Consider the following 12,651-nt stretch of genomic DNA (forward strand, 5'->3'; position numbering starts at 1 on the left):
GGGAGCCCCTGCCAAAAATATAAACACAGAGATCTTTTTTGGGAGCAGGAATGCACAGGAACACAGTTCTGGCTGGCTTGGTGTCAGGGGTGTGGCCTAACATGCAAATGAGTTCCTGCTGGGCTTTTTCTATCAAAAAGCCCTGTGTAAAACAATGGTGATGTCAGGCGGTGTGGCCTAATATGCAAATGAGTTCCTGCAGGGCTTTTTTTGTAGAAAAGGTAGAATATGTAAAGACATATTTTATTCATTTATTCAGGGACGCCTACATAGCATTTAGGCTTTTGGACAAAATAATATAGCAATCATAGAAATAAGTGAGAAAAAGTAACGTTCAGCAGTTTAGGGGAAAAGTAAATATTAAAGACACAAGTTGAAATATCGAAATAGCCACAGGATCACTGCGTATTTATCTGGGCACTAAACTGATGGCAGTATGTCAAATTTCGAGCGAGCCAAGACATATTTGGCAACTGCCAGGGAGCTGTGATGCTAAACAGGTATCAAAAACAAAATGGCGGGCATTTGCTGTTCCCTGCCTTGGGGTTAACTGTCCCATCCCGAACAGAACGGCTCTTTGCTAGCTCACAAAAACGTGCCCTTTATAATCAGAGGGTGAGTCCCGCAAGACGGGACTCAAAAACCCTATAACATTCTGTCCTCAAGCCAAGAGAGGCTTGCGGCCTGTCTGTCAGACAGGGTTCAAATTATCCCCACCTGGGGCCTATCTCCAGAGGGCGGCTGCTTGAAACCAGAGCTCCCGCGGCTGATGGCCTGGAGACGTGGGAGATAGAGGTCAAAACTGGATGTTCCTGTGAGCTTTCCTCCACTTCTGACACCTTCCCGGCACTCACTCCCTGCTCCCCTCGCTATCTTTAAAGATTTACAGGTTGGCGGTTAAGCGCTTTCCCAGTTCTTTATTAATAAGGCCGTAATAAAAAAAAGCGTCAACATCCTTTCACTGAAGGCTGGCGAAGCCATTCCTAATCCGAAGAGGGATTTAGTCCTCCTTGAGAGGTAGACTTTTATCGGTGGCCCTTTCTTTATCGTCTCTCCTTTTGTTTCAGGGCCTCCACCGGCAAAGTCTGAATCGAAGCTTTGTCATGGGGCAAACCCGTAAATCTCTCATCTCGAACCCTTTTCCCCCCCTCAGGCATTCAGACTCAAGAAGCAGAGGGCGGTAAGTGTCTGCCTGAAAGGGGGACCATGTTTCTCCAGTAATATTTTGGAAGTCCCTCGTTGAGGCTGGAAGATAGTGCAAATGTTATCTTGGAGGTCGCCTGATCCTAAATGTACGTGAAATGTGGAGTTGAAAGCTAACTGATATTGTGGAGGTTTCTAATAGTCCAGGGTGCAATTCGAGCAGTGATTCTTGCATCCTTATGTAAACTTGTCTCTTCTTTTCCCGCTTTTCAAGTTAGGGTGTGTGTGAGACCATTCCAATCCCCCCCCCCCCCCCAATTTTGACTTACATATTTATGTACATCATTTATTGTCTGCCTTTCTGCCTTGGATTCAAGGTGGATTACACAGTACCACTGACAGTACTGCAGTCCAAACTCTGCTCACAACCTGAATTCGATCCCAGCGGAAGCTGGGTTCAGGTAGCCAGTTCAAGGTTGACTCAGCCTTCAATCCTTCTGAGGTCAGTAAAATGAGTCTCCAGCTTGCTGGGGGTAAAGTGTAGATAACTGGGGAAGGCAATGGCAAACCACCCCGTAAAAAGTCTGCTGTGAAAACGTTGTGAAGGCAACGTCACCCCAGAGTCAGAAATGACTGGTGCTTGCACCTTTACCTTTTTACCATTGACAGGACGGGGTATTCAATAAACAATGCCATGGTATCTGGGTTGTGGAACCAACCAGAAGTCAAAACAACAGAACTGAAGCAAAGCATAAGTCTTAACATGACACATTAAGTTATGCAAAAATTTCAGACAGTTACAATATCTCAATCCACCTTAATATCTAGTATAATACTATTCAGAGTCTGTTCCCTTCCCTTCTACCCCTCCTACCTGAAAACCTAATAAATCTATTTAAAATGGAAATTATGCAAAAATTACCCAGTAGGATCCTAGTTTCAGAAAGCGAAACATGATCGTATGTACCACCGTCCCTAATAATTTTCCCAAGTAACTTTGTCAGTTTGGCACGAAGATCCGTCGCTCTGTGTCGATCTCCAAAAAGCCTCTGACCATTTTCATATGCACTGAGTTGAACTGGGATCAGTAGCTGGCAAACCCTCACAAATCTAGTACAGTGGAACTTTTTTGCCTGTGTAGAAAAAACCCTTTTGAGTGCTTCAGTTTTGCGAAGTTTGCAGAAAGCCGGGAGCCTGCCAGACCTCTTCAGGAAGTCCATTCCACAATTTTTCCACTGCTCTGATGCCTCATGTCCAGTGTCTGTCCCTAAGAAAAACAAAAGTACACACGTTTGTCAAACGTTATTTGCCCCTTGACCGCTCATCAATAAGGGATAAATGGCCTTAAAAGGCCTTAAAAGGCCTGAAAAGGGATAGCAGTGAAAGTGAAATACAGACCAACGTCCACGTATGAAATAAAAAAGAAATGCAGACGGTTCCATCAGCTTCTCCCTGTTTCTAGTAGCCGCAACGCCAAGTATAGGGCTGCCAAAATGGCTGCCTGGGAAGGTGGGCTTTATGGCATCATAACCCATTGAAGTCCCTCCCCCCACCCCATGCTCCACCCCCTCCAAATCTCCAGGTATTTCCCAACCCAGAGCCGGCCGTCTCCTAGCTGAGGTGATGTACGTTTGATAGAATCATAGAGTTGGAAGGGACCTCCAGGGTCATCTAGTCCAACCCCCTGCACAATGCAGGAAACTCACAAATACCTCCCCCTAAATTCATAGGATCCTCATTGCTGTCAGATGACCATCTAGCCTCTGCTTAAAAACCTCTGAGCAAGGAGAGCCCACCACCTCCCAAGGAGGAAGCCTGTTCCACTGAGGAACCGCTCTAACCGTCAGGAAGTTCTTCCTAATGTTGAGCTGGAAATTCTTTTGATTTAATTTCAACCCACTGGTTCTGGTCCTACCTTCTGGTTCTACCAGCCTCCAGGTGAGCATGTAGCCAACAGAGAGTCACGGGATAAGTCAAAGACAAAATACAAGCCATGACAAAAAAACAAGGAATAGGAATATAACAACATTCAGTAACCCTTTTGTACAAATTACATATCCACAAATAGAAAAATTATATCTCACAAAGTCCATATATTGTCCATAATATTGTACTCAGACATAAGTCTCAAGTTTTCGCCCATGAAGTGCTTGAGATGTGATTGGCTGATGGGCACTAGGTTCAGGATGGACAAGAGGAAATACTACTTTGCGCAGAGAGTGACTGAAATGTGGAATTCGCTGGCAGAGGATGTAGTGATGGCCACAGGAATAAAACAGCTTTAAAATGGGATTAGACAGTTTCCTGGTGGATAAGTCTAGTCATGACTACTAGCCACGGTGACTGAGGGGGAGATTCGCATTCAGAGGCACTAAACCTCTGAATCCCAGAGCCAGGAGGCAACATCAGGGGAAGGCCTCAGCCTCTGTGCCCTGTTGCTGGTCCTCCAGAAGAACAGGTTGGCCACTGTTGTGTGAGGCAGGAGGCTTCTCTGGTCCGATCCAGCAGGGCTCTTCTGATGTTCTTCTCAGGGGAAGGCTTCGGCCTGTGTGCCCTGTTGTTGGTCCTCCAGAAGAACAGGTTGGCCACTGTTGTGTGAGGCAGGAGGCTTCTCTGGTCCGATCCAGCAGGGCTTTTCTGATGTTCTTCTCAGGGAAGTCTTTGACCTCTGAGCCCTGTTCTGTGACTTCCAGAGGTTCTGGCCACTGTGTGAGATGGGATGCTGGACAAGATGGATCCCTGGTCTGATCCAGCAGGGATCTTCTGCTGTTCTTATACAAATTGTGGTGCAACTCTCTCTAAAATAAACCAGGGAAAACCCCAGTGATAGAGAGGCAAGAGGTGAGAGTAGAGCTGCCAATCCCCAGGTGGGGGCAGGGGATCCCCCGGTTTGGAGGCCCTCCCCCCACTTCAGGGTCATCAGAAAGTTGGGGAGGAAAATGTCTGCTGGGCACTCCATTATTCCCTATGGAGACCAATTCCAAGAGGATACAATGGAGAATTGATGCTTGAGTATCTGGGGATCTGGAGGAGCTGTGTTTTCAGGTAGAGGCACCAAATTTTCAGCATAGGATCTGGTACCTCTCTCCAAAACACTTTCCAAGTTTCAAAATGATTGGACCAGGGGGTCCAATTCTATGAGCTCCCAAAGTAGGTGCCCCTATCCTTCATTATTTCCAATGGCGGGAAGGCATTTAAAAGGTGTCCAGTCCCTTTAAAAGTGATGACTAGAATGCCCCTTGGAGTTCAATTCTGCTTGTCACAACCTTGCTCCCGGCTCCACCCCCCAAAGTCTCCTGGCTCCACCCCCAAAGTCCCCGGATATTTCTTGAATGGGACCTGCCAACCCTAGGTAAGAGGGTTCCCATTGCAGAATTATTCAAGGAGTGAAAAGTTTGCATGGTGTCCCTTTTCCCTCACACCCCAGGACGTGACAAGTTGCACCTGCTAAGGTGAGCTACCTCCAACTGTCCCAAAAGGAACGAACCGCGGCTGGCTTTGTACAGATGTGACAACAGAGCTAACCAGCCCATCCTTGGACCATGAGGTGCCCATTTTTCATCTCCGTGGCCAACATCTCCATCTTCTAAAGGTTTGGGAGAAAAATAAAGACAGGCTTTGGAGTATCCATCTTTTCTCCCCCCCATAAAGGCCTTTAAAGTCTGGATTTATAAGCCCCGGTGAAAGGCCTTTGCGATGGGCCAGAGGTCTGCTTCTGAAATTGAACAAATTGTCGTTTTATGGCTCCCGCAGGTTTGGGGCCTCATAAATCTCTCGCCGGCGTGTAAAGCAGCTGCTCTTTCCCAGCCGCACCCCCCCCCCCCCAGCTTCTGGCGGAGGAGGGACGCCCTGTCGCTTCCTGAGGCTGGCGGCAGCCCCAACCCTCAGGGAGCGCTTCAGAAAAAAAACGTTTTAAAAGCAATATTTATGGATGCTGCGAATCAAGGCCTTGCAAGGTAAAGCCGGGCCTGGTCTTCATTAAAGGCTTGGAACTCTGCGCCAAAGTTTTCCCTGTGGGAAGACAACAGAAATTGAGTGAAAGAGAAAGGGTTTTAGAGTTAAGCCAGTGGTTCCCTCCCTCTCCTTTGCTTCTCTTTTCTTTCAGTCTTTTCATTTTTCGCCATTTTTTCCCTGCGTACTTAATCTTTTTTTCCCTCCCTTCCTAAATGGGGTACACTGCCTGTAGCCATGGAGGATCTATTAAAGATTCCCAGCTACAGGAGGCTTCTACAGTGGGCCCCTTCTCTTCCACCCAGCCATTGGTGTTCTAGCATTGGCTGCAGACAAGATCCACATATCGATTGGCTGAAGGATCCACATATCGATGAAGACTGCACCTGTGAATGTATATCCCCCTCCACTCGTTTTTGCCTTCTGCACGGTAGGTTCCATTCCATTAGAATCTCAAATCAATTTATTTCCCTCCTGTTTACTGATGCCAGTGAACATATAACTCCATCCAGAGCCAGTTTGGTGCAGTGGTGAAGTGTGCAGACTGTTCTCTGGGAGAACCGGGTCTGATTCCCCACTCCTCCACTTGCACCTGCTGGAATGGTCTTGGGTCAGCCATAGCTCTGGCAAAGGTTGTCCCTGAAAGGGCAGCTGCTGTGAGAACCCTCTCAGCCCAACTCACCTCACAGGGTGTCTGTTGTGGGGGAGGAAGATAAAGTAGATCGTGAGCCGCTCTGAGATTTGGAGTGGAGGGCAGAATATAAATCCAATATCTTCTTCTTCCTCCTCTTCATGCAGCCAGCTGGGTGACCTTGGGTCAGTCTCTGTTCTCTCAGAGCTGTTCTCTCAAGAGCAGTTTCTCTCAGAGCTCTCTCAGCCCCACCTACCTCACAGAGGGTCTGTGGTGGGGAGGGGAAGGGAAAGGAGATTGGAAGCTGCTCTGAGACTCCGAGTGAAGAGCGGGGTATAAATCTGATCTCCTCTTCTTCGTTGTTTTTCGTTTCAGTGTGAGCAGATGAGGGCTAATCAGAGTTGGTACTGGGGGTGCTCAGCCTACGATTTGCAGAGATCGACTTCTGCAGTTACCATCAATGGAAAGAACCACATTGATTTCTGTCTGTGGTGTGAGGCCTACACTACAGGAATGTTTGCAGCTTACCCATTCCTCCAGTGGTAGCTGTTTCAATATGGCAACCGCTTTTTTGGAATGTGGGACAAGGGCCACATGCCTGACAAAGAGCCACAGGTGGCACCCAAACCACTGAGGGAGTTGCCACTGTATTATGCACTTGTGAGTTGCTGCCATTTCTAGGTTTATCATTCGACAGCTTACTGTTGTCTTGGATGTCACTGTACAGAAAATCGCCTACTGATATTATTTATTATTTCATTCGATTTATATCCCGCCCTACCCCACCGAGGCGGGCTCAGGGAAAGGATAAAAACAGAAATGGGGGCGTTCACAATGGCATAATAGTGCTATGGTTTATTTTTTTTAAAGTTGTGGGGCGTGCACAAAACCCACACATTTGTCACCAATCAGCTCCTCGGAGAAAACAGGACCCTAGCCCAGAAAGAACAGGAGAACAATGGATGAATGGTGATGAGGGATGGGCATGAACCAGCTAACAAACTGAAGTCCGTCACAATTTTTGTGCGATTCATGGTTTGGGAAGCAAAATTCGTGAACTGAAGAACTGCCATGAACTTTTGGTGAATTTCGATGCAGTTTGTGGTGGTTCGAGAAGAGCAGAAAGCAGCTGGGAGCCGTTTAAACCTCTGCTTTCTACTCCCCGTGGCTTTTTGCCACAGCTGAGCGGTGGGGAGGTCTCCACTGCTTGGCTGTTCGGTCTAAATGGCCCTCTGCTTTCTACACCCCACTGCCGCTTTTTGTGGGGAGCAGAAAGCAGGGGTTTAAACTTTAAATGGCTCACAAACCAATAAGGACTGGGACAGTTCACGAACCAACCTTCCCATTCAAATGGGTTTGTCGTTCGGTTCTTGGCAATGGCGTTCTGTGATGATCAAGCTCCATTTGGCTAGCGTGGGACCTCCATAAGAACCCTGAGCACATTTTTTGGAAACCAGACCTTTCTCTTGAGCATACAGTTTGGAACGACAGCCTTTCTTCTCCATGGCTCCTTCACCATGGGTTTCCCTCCTGTCGGTGACCCATTTGCAAGCCTGTTTTGGAAAACCGTTCCTGGGTGTCAGTTTGTTTGGGTGCCAGTCCAGTGCCAGCGACCTTCTGGATTTCCTTTCCAACCTAGTAGCTTCCCCACCTTGAGCGGCAGAACTGGCAAGCGCGCCTCTGGCGGGGTTTTGTTTTTGGACAGCGCGCTAGTTCCATCCTGGTTACACCTCTTCTCCCGTCCTTTATTTTCCTTTCAAAATTGCCTCTGGAATGTGCCGGGAAACCTGTCCCAAAATATCACTGGACTCTCGCCCGGCTGTGGGCGTGAAGACTTGGAGCGGAGAAGCCGAGGTGCGTCGATTGCAGCCGCGGGACGGTTTCTGTCAGTCTTGGCACTTCGTCGTGGCTGGGGGAAGGATCCCGAATTGATGAGGGCTCCATCCTCTCTCCAGAGATTTTCAGAGGGCTCGCCTCTGGTTTCTGGTTGGCCCCATCGCTGTCCTCTAACCATTGCTTCTTGGCAACGCCACCCTGGACACGCGGGCAGCAGGCCCCGGTGAAAGTCACCATTCAAGCTTTGTTGTTGAGTTTCATTCCAAGAGCTTTGGTTTGCAGGCATGAAAATAATTCAGCATTAAAAGGACGCAACTATTACATTCATGGGACCCTGCTTACCTATAAACTGTTCTTCTTTAGCAAAGGCAGTCAAGATTGTCTGGTTCCAGCCCTTCAGGTGTCTTCAGTTAAAGTCCTTATGCTGTCACTAAAGGGCGGCTTTTAAAATTTGTCTGTGCATGCAAGCTCTCTGCAGTTTTCCAGGGCTTTGTGCCCCTATTTCTCTGCTCCTAATTAAGGTTGCCAACCTCCAGGTGGGACCTGGGGAGCCCCCAAAATCACAGCTGATCTTCAGACTATAGAGATCAGCTCCCTTGGAGAAAGTGGTGGCTTCAGAGGGGGGATTCTAGGGCATTGCATTTCTACTGAGAGCCAGTTTGGTGTAGTGGTTAAGTGCGTGGACTCCGTTCTGGGAGAACCAGGTTTGATTCCCCACTCCTCCACTTGCAGCTGCTGGATTGGCCTTGGGTCAGCCATAGCTTTCACAGAGCTATTCTTGAAAAGGCAGCTTCTGTCAGAGCTCTCTCAGCCCCCCCCCCCCCCCCACCTCACAGGGTGTCTGTTGTGGGGAAGGAAGGGAAAGGAGATTGTGAGCCCCTCTGAGATTCAGGGTGGAGGGCGGAATATAAATCCAATGTTGTCTACTGTGCTCTTTCCTCTCCCCAAACCCTGCTTTTCCTAAACTTCACCCCAAATCTCCAGGAATTTCCCAACCCAGAAATGGCAACCCTCCGTAGCTGTGAATGGAAATAGGGCCTTTTTGTTGGTTGCACCATGTCAGCGGTGGAGGTCGCTCCTCTCGGAAGCTCGATTGGCTCCTTTCTCTTTCCCAGAAGGATCATAGACTGAAACAAAGGACAAAGAGGGCTGCCGTTCTGCATCAGCACAGGGTGGGGTGGGGGGGGGGAATCTGTGGGGTTATAGCGTTGCCAGCTGTGGATTCCTGGAGATTTGGGGTGGAGCCTGAGTAGGGTGGCTTTTGGGGAGGGATCAAAGTGGAGAATAATGCCACAAAGTCCACTCTCCAAAGTAGCAATTCCCTCCAGTGAACTTGACTACTTCTTTTTAGTCCAGAAATCAGCTGTCATTCTGGGAGTTGTCTCATCTCCACCTGGAGGTTCAGCAACAAAACTTGGGGAACTGCAGTGGCCAAAGTGTGGCTCGTGGGCCACATGTGGCTCTTTTACACATAGCTTGGCTCTAAAAAAAAACCCCTCACCCCATTGGCCAGCTGGTGGCTTGGAGAATGCATTTACAGTTAAAGTTGCTTTCTTTCTACCTCTCCCTCCCTCCTCCCTCCCCATCTATCTTCCTTCCCTCCCTCCCTCCCTCGCAGCTCTGAAACATCTAATGCTTATTCTATGTGGCTCTCACATTAAGCGTGTTTGGCCATGCTTGGCTGGTATGGTCCAAAATAGAAGCCAGTGCTATGTTGCAATAGCTACTAATGCGTTATTAATGCACACATGCAACAGTACCCTAAGTACACCATATAAACATCGTAGTTATTCCAAAGTTATTGCGATATCTCAACCAGTCCAATTCCTCTTGTTGTAGGTATGCATTAATAACACATTAGCAGTTATTGGAACACAGCGTTGGCTTCTGTTTTGGTTCACCTGGAGGTTGGTGACCAGCCAACGCCTCTGGAGCAAGTCTCGATGCTGTCCTTGTGACCAAAGGAAACTCTAGCGAAGAGATAGGGTTGCCAGGTCCAAGGCAAGAAATATCTGGGGACTTTGGGGGTGGGGCCAGGAGACCTTGGGGGTGGAGCCAGGGGCAAGGTTATGACAAGCAGAATTGAACTCCAAAGGGAGTTCTGGCCTTAACATTGAAAGGGACCGCACACCTTGTAAATGCCTTCCCTTCGCTGGAAATAATAAAGGATGGGGCACCTTCTTTGGGGGCTCATAGAATTGGACCCCCTGGTCCAATCTTTTTGAAACTTGGAGTGCATTTTGAGGAAGGCACTGGATGCTATGCTGTAAATTTGGTGCCTCTACCTCAAAAAACTTTCCCCCTTGGAGCCCCAGATACCTGCAGATCAATTCTCCATTGTACCCTGTAGGAATTGGTCTCCATAGGGAATAATGGAGTGCCCAGCAGAGATTCCCCCCCCTCGCTTTCTGATGATCCTGAAGTGGGGGGAGGGCCTCCAAACTGGGGGATCCCCTGCCCCCCACCTGGGGATTGGCAACCCTACAACCAGCCAACCCCTCTGGAGCATGGCCTCCGGGCATCAGGTGAGGAGAGGCACAAAGTCATCTGGTCTGTCTTCCAGAAGACTCTCCCAAAGTCAGACTTCAAGGCAGACGCCGAAATGGTGGCAAAAAGACTTGAAGAACAGAGAACAATCTTCAAGTCTTTGCGCTAAATGCAACCTTTCAGCTCCATATCAATTGGAGGCGCAGCAACACAAAGGAAAGGGGCCAAGGGTTGACCCAGAGCCATCACTGGATAAATCTCTTCGGAATTTAATTTCAAGGAGCTGACATGGGTGCAAATCACGCCGTCATCCCTGGCTCTTTCTCCCTGGGCCGTGCCGCTCCTCCTCTCTTGATTCTCGGTGACACCCTAAAGCACCCAGAGCCTCCTTTAAGCCTCGTTCTGAGCCGCGCGTAATCTTTCCCTCGGCCTAAGAAGAAAGAACATCTGTTAGAAAAATCGACCCGCCAGGAGCTGCAATCATGGATGTAAGAACTTATAAAAAAAAAATAAGAAAGAAAGAAAAGGAAAAAAAGGAAAGGAAAAGAGCTGGCAATTTGAAACAGTGGCTCGTCTGGAGAGAAAAAAACCACCTCGGCCTTGGTCACGTGGAAGGAGGAGTACCCAGAAAGCGATTGTCTCATCTGTCTACAATCTGGAGAGATTAAAAGCGTTCAAAGGATCGTGCCAGGCTGGGGGAGGCAGACAAAAAGAGGGAGGACAAAGGAGGGGAGAGGAAAAGGGGATGCCAGGAAACTGGGGAGGTGGAAGATGGAGTTGGGTGGTGGCGAGAGCCAAAGAGAAACATGGATAATGAAGGGGAAGGAAAGAGAGAGAAGGCCGTACGTGCATTCAGAGGCATGCAGTAGGCCGAGAGAGAGTCAGCGCTCCCTCGTTTCTTTCTTTGGGGGCTGACACAGAAGGACTTTCTGCTTGGATCGTGGCCCAGGCTGATTAGCAAAGCGTAAGAGGCGCTGCTTGACGTTTTCCCCCCATTTGTGGGTAAATCATCCCCGCCCCCACCAGACAAAGCAGTGTGACATGCCCCCTGAAAACCACAGAGGAGCCTAGCTGCGTGCCTCCTTTAGTTGAGTTGTCAGGCCCATTTTGCCTCCCAGTTGGCAAGCCAGCTTTCACACACACACACCCCGTTCCAGTGTGCCAGTGTCTAGACCGTGGCATCTTCTGAGAGGCGGGGAAGCGAGCATGTGCCAGCGGATAAGTTTAAATAGAACTAGCATCACTTGAAACCCGGTATTGAAAGCACCGCAGGGGGAAAGCGGAAAGGTTGGGAGATTTTCTCCCTCCCCTTTTACAAAAAAGGGGGGGGGTTGGGGGGGGAGTCAGGAGAGAAAGAAAGAAGCGCTTTACTTTTATCTGGAGGTTTTCCAACTTAAAATCTAATCCATCATCCTCTCTGGGTGACTGGCCGTAATGAAAATTTAGAGGCTGCGACTGAAACTTAGAATTCAGCAGGGAGGCCATTAGGAAAGACGTCTCGTGGTGCGGAGTAACCTGCTGGACCCACGGCCCTTGCTTGGAGCCAAGAGCGAAAAGGGGGAGTTTGTCATTCGGTACCCCAAGTCCTCTGAGAGCTGGAGCCCTAAAAGCGAGTCGGAGCTCTGACTTTGCTGCTGATCAAAGCCTGTGAAACGCCATTAGAGGCAGCCTTGCCGTTCTCACGGACTCTTCCCTGTTTGGGTCAGTGCTTCCAGCAGCCTTAGAAATCCAGGCTGCAGGCACCAGCTGGCAAGCAAGGCTGGGCCTAGACTGTCTGCCATCCTAGCCAAGGCTAACTTCTGTCCCCCCCCCCCCCCCGCCCTGTACTGATAATGTCACCATGGGGAGGGATGATGGCTCAGTGGTAGAGCATCTGCTTGGTAAGCAGAAGGTCCCAGGTTCAATCCCCGGCATCATCAACTAAAAAAGGTCCAGGCAAGTAGGCGTGAAGAACCTCAGCTTGAGACCCTGAAGAGCCATGAATGAGGCTGTGGCTCAGTAGCAGAGCATCTGCTTGGTAAGCAGAAGGTCCCAGGTTCAATCCCCAACGAAAAAGGGTCCAGGCAAGTCGGCGTGAAGAACCTCAGCTGGAGACCCTGGAGAGCCACTGCCAGTCTGAATGGACGAGACTGACTTGGACCCAGGGGGGGTCTAAGTCAGTAGAAGGCAGCTTCATAAGTGCTAGGGAGGGATGATGGTTCAGTGGTAGAGCATCTGCTTGGTAAGCAGAAGGTCTCCGGTTCGATTCCCAGCATCTCCAACTCTAAAGGGTCCAGGCAAATAGGTATGGAAAACCTCAGCTTGAGACCCTGGAGAGCTGCTGCCAGTCTGAGGAGACAATACTGACTTTGATGGACCCAGGGTCTGATTCAGCAGCTTCATATGTTCAATTTGTTTCTCTTTAGGGGAGGGACAGTGGCTAAGTGGCAGAGGATCTCCTTGGTAAGCAGAAAGTCCCAGGTTCAATCCCCGGCATCTCCACTAAAAAAGGGTCCAGGCAAATAGGCATGAAAAACCTCAGCTGGAGACCCTGGAGAGCCACTGCCAGTCTGAGGAGACAATACTGACTTGAATCTGATTCAGGGGGGTCTGATTCAGTAGAA

This window comes from Heteronotia binoei, chromosome 20 (assembly GCF_032191835.1).
Source record: "Heteronotia binoei isolate CCM8104 ecotype False Entrance Well chromosome 20, APGP_CSIRO_Hbin_v1, whole genome shotgun sequence".
Taxonomy (NCBI): Eukaryota; Metazoa; Chordata; class Lepidosauria; order Squamata; family Gekkonidae; genus Heteronotia; species Heteronotia binoei.